A 5000-nucleotide genomic window follows, 5' to 3' on the forward strand; every position below is an offset into this window, starting at 1 on the left:
TATTGAAACATGATTGGTTGTAGCAAGGTTGAAAAGCAGCCTTGTAAATATTGAAACACATTGATCGCAGCAAGTTCTAAAGAATTTTTTTTAGGCCTTGGGTTGTAGAATTGTGAATACCCTTCGCCTTGCAAACAATAGATATAACACAGAGATGTTTACTGATAGAGAAATGTCTTTCAAAAGACTGTCTTTGATTAATCCGGAATTTTGTCAGAACTGTTAGAAAATACGATGGGCCAATAATTGAGGAAGTGTTGGCCATGCGGGGAATATCATTCAGAGCCTTATTTTTACATTGAATTATCATAAAAAGTTGTTTTCTTTTTTCCTGAATAGTAGGCAAGCATAGTTTTATTGTGGTTTCAAGCATTGTCTCTCCTAATAGCTGGTATGTTTGCCAGTGCTTCGATATAATCTCTAAAACCTTCCATCTATGATAAGTCCTTGTTGCGTGTTTTTTTTTTTTTTTATAATTACAGGGATTTCTTGGTGGCTTTGTAACTCTCCCACAACACTATTTGATTACTAAATCCCGTCATTCTCTTTCATGCAAATGGCAATGTACTTCCAGCGGTTCTATAGCTATGTATAACACTCACTTTAGCATAAGCACTTCAACTTTTCTAACCATTTTCCTTTAGTCAATCAACGCATATTTAATATATTCATACATATTAGCACTGAACACTCATCTTGAATCGATAAAAGTCCCGCTTTTCTTAAATTAGATGTCTTTCCTATACTTTCTGTGAGCTTAGCCCGATAATTATTTGAACTTCCTCCGTAATCCTTGATATTTTTCCCTCTCGATCTTTATACATTTATTTGGTCCCTAAGTCACGTGATTGTCAAAAACTTCCTTCCAAAGCTGAATCAATTTCAGAACTGTCCGTACGCTCCTTTGTTCTTAATAGTGTACTGACTTTTCACTAATTCTCCAGTTAACCTTTTACGTTCTAGTCTCCTTGCCTTATCAAGTTGTGGCACATTTTTTACCTCTTTTGTCTTACCTAAGTATTGACATACGTTATTGCATTCTTTGTACCCCAGGCCAACACAAACACTTACATAATAACAGATTCAACAGGTTCGGCCCTTATGTCAGTGCAATCAATTGCTTATCTTACTGTGTCGCGAGGTGTAGTGCCTTATCTCTCTCTCTCTCTCTCTCTCTCTCTCTCTCTCTCTCTCTCTATGACGAATGTTGTTAAAAAGGACTTCCTTGCAGTGTGGATTCTGGAGTTGCAAGTTCACAATAATTGTATACCATGATGTATATATTTTATATGAGACCACAAGAGGTCTATGGTCGAAGTAAGCGAAATCTACTGTATTTTATACCGTATACTTTTGCACGTATCGTACTTATGATTCCCCTCTGAGAAATCCTCCTCGACTGACGTGGTTACTGGGTCGTTCGTGCTGAAGGCTAATGAGATCTCGCGTTTTTATTTCCTCGCGTCGAAACGCGAGATATTGACCGCGCCGTTCGAACCGCGCGTTGTAATGTTTACCTAAAGCTCAACTGGCCATTAGAACTTCATTAAGGTCAGGCTATTAATTAGTGATCGATTGGAAAAGGTAGGACGCGTACTGGCGCCAAAGTCTTGCTCAGTAGGGAGGACTGAATGGGTGCAGAAAAGCTGCTTATCTCTTGGCAGTGAATAGTGAATAGGGTAAGAGAGACCAGCATTGATCCAGTGGAGAAGAACAAAAGGCTAATTTTGAGGTAGTGAATAGGTGCAGAAAGACCAATCTTATACCATTATATTAAAAAAAAAGCTGGTCTTCAGGAAGTAAATAAGTACAGAAAGACCAATCTTATGCCATTATATTAAAAAAAAAAAAAGCTGGTCTTCAGGAAGTAAATAGGTGCAGAAAGACCAATTTTATACCATTATATTAAAAAAAAAGGCTGGTCTTCAGGAAGTAAATAGGTGCAGAAGGACTAACTTTATCCATTATACAGAAAAAAGGCTAATCTTCGGGAAGTAAATAAGTACAGAAAGACCAATCTTATACCAATGCATTAAAAAAAAAAGCTGATCTTCAGATAGTGCGTTTGGGAGATGGACTTGCCTCAGACAGTGAGTAGGAGAGAAAAATAATTCTTTAGAAAGTGAGCAATGGGAAAAGGTTAATCACGGATTAAAAGTGGTTGAATATAGAAAGGACAATCTCCAGGCTAAATTCAAACGAAGGGGATTTTTCGTTAGAAAGTGAGTAAAGGAAATAGTTTAATCTTGGACTGGAAACCGGAGCAAGGTTGATCTTTGGTAACTGAGCACAGAAAGGGTAAGCTCCCGTCTGTAAGTAAAAACGAATGGGTGATCTTCAGGTGGTGGATAAAGGGCATAATTTTCAGGCAGTGTATAGAGTGAGGTTAATTTTACAGTGAGTGAGGAAGACATGCCGATCTTTAGATGGTAAATAAATAAAAGACAAGTTTGTCTGCTGTGAATACAAGAGAAATTGTTTGTTCGTGAAAAAGGTTTAATTTTCGTTCTGGGCACCAAGGAGAAAGATTAATCCTTTGGTAGTGAATTCCGTAGAAAAGCTAATCCTCTTGGGACAGTTAATTCTGGAGAAGAGGTAATCACCGAATAACAGATATCCGATCTTTGGCCTAAACTCTGTATTCCATTCCATTCCAACAGATATTCGAAGGCGAAATTTTAAGCAGTGAATGTGGTAGAAAGGTAATTCCTTAGACGGTGATTTAGGGGTGGGGGGAAACTAATCATTTATGAATGTACGGAGAAAGGCTAATCTGTAGAAAGAGAATGTGGAGGAAAAAAAGATAAAATGTCATGAAGAGAAGGGTGAATGACCTATGTAACAAATAATTTTAGGAGACAATTACTGGCAAAAAAAAAAAAAAATCTTATCTCGTTTAAAAAGGACAGGAAGCCTAAGACTTACTACAGACGCAGGTAAAACACGAGAAGTATGTATGTAATCTTAGGAAAAGTGAACTTTATAGTGGCTGCTAGAATTTTATTTTGCGAATGGAACAAAATAACCAAGCTTACGATGCAGTCGTGAAATCTCGGTTAATTTTTTCATATCCTTCCATATCAGATATTTTTTCTCTCTCCTTCAAGTCCGGGCTATATTTACGGTCTTAGAATTGTTGGAAATGTAATATAAAATTAGGGCCAATCACTGGGATCTATGAGGTCATTCAGCACTGAAAATAATATTGAAACAATTGCTAGGAGGGGGTGAAAAATACAATGGAAGAAAGAGAATATGGAAGGAGGCATAGTAAAAGGAATGAAAGTGGTTGCACCTAGGGGCAGGAGGGACGCCCAAGATCCTTATATCAGCTTTGGTAATGCCTACGGTGCACCGTGAGGTGCACTGACGGCACTACTCCCCTATAGGGGTCTTTGAATGGTAAAAATGAGTTTACGAGTTTGCCAATGTCTTCCACGAGGTGTTGGTAATTTGGCGTATGAAAATGTAAGCTGAAAAAGGCACGCGTTCCATTTAGAATTAATTGCAACGGCCCTTCTATTGGAATTTTAACGATCAGGACTGTATGTCAAGGATGGTCTAAGCAGGTTAAACTAGGTCGCGTGAAATGTCCTGAGGTCATCACTGTAGCGCCTGACGTGCAGAGTTGAGTTTTGCCAAAACACGCTAAGGTAAAAAAAAAAAAAAAATCCTTGCTTTAAGGTTTGTCAGATACCTGTAAAACATTAAGCTAATGGCTGCGATACCCCCAACACAGTGGACGTGTTAATTCATAATAATAATAATAATAATAATAATAATAATAAAAACAATAATAATACAGATATTAGTATATGGTACCACTGGGGCAGAACTTCTCATAAAATATATTATGAAAAGTTTATAAACCTCCTTCCCCAGGTGTGTAGTGCCGTTAGTGTACCTCACGTGGTGCAATGTAGGCATTACTTAAGGTTCTTTGTAGCGTCCCTTCGACCCCTGGCTGCATACCCTTTCACTCCTTTTGCTATACCTCCGTTCATATTCTCTTCCTTCCATCTGACTTTCCACCCTCTCTAATAATTGCTTCATAGTGCAAGCTCGAGGTTTTCCTCCTGTTACACCTTCCAAACATTCTTACTGTCAATATCCCTTTCAGCGCTGAATGACCTCGTAGGTCCCAGCGCTTGGCATTTGGCCTAAACTCTAAATTCTGTTCTATTCCATAAGTACGAGGAGCTTGGTGCCAGAAGGTTTAAAAACTTGACCTTCACACTAAGGCAATGAGAGCGAGCGTGTCAATTTGCATGCTCGGCATCGCAAGGCGGTGGTACAATGCATTTTCTTTCTGCCGCGGCTGTCGCAATAAAAGAACAAATTGCACGTTGCAACTTTGTTCCCTTGCGTGTTCGGTTGTTACTTCCTTCGTGTGTTGTCCTAGGTGGTTTGGGTACGTTCGTGTTTCCAAAATACGACGAGACTTGACACATAGACAGAGACGCTCAAGTGCTTCAGTTTGGTTTGAAACTGCACTACGATCTGACTCCTTTCTCGAACTCAGTGTCGTCTTCAAAATCATAGTGTGTATGTATATATATACTTTATATATATGATTTATGTATTTGTATATTTTTTTATTTATTTATTTGTTTATTTATCTTCAAAATTTTACAATTGACACCACCGACACGGATAAGTTATATTACGCTAAAATGATTTCATTTTGGGTACATATCTGCCTTTGAAAATTTATTTGCTTAACACAATCATAGATGATACCCACAAATCATGAGAAGAGTAAATCTAGCGACGAAATTTGCGTACTTTCAGTAACATTACATTCCCGGTAGGGGTGTAGTGATGTCAGTGCATCTCACGTTGTGCACTGTAGGCGTTACTTGAGGTTTTTGCTACGTATCTACAGCCCTTAACTGCAACCCCTTTCATTTCTTTTATTGTACCTCCGTTCATATTTTCTTTCTTCCATCTTACTTTTCACCCTCTCCTAACAATTGTTTCATAGTGCACCTGCGAGGTTT

This window comes from Macrobrachium rosenbergii, chromosome 15 (assembly GCF_040412425.1).
Source record: "Macrobrachium rosenbergii isolate ZJJX-2024 chromosome 15, ASM4041242v1, whole genome shotgun sequence".
NCBI classification, from domain to species: domain Eukaryota; kingdom Metazoa; phylum Arthropoda; class Malacostraca; order Decapoda; family Palaemonidae; genus Macrobrachium; species Macrobrachium rosenbergii.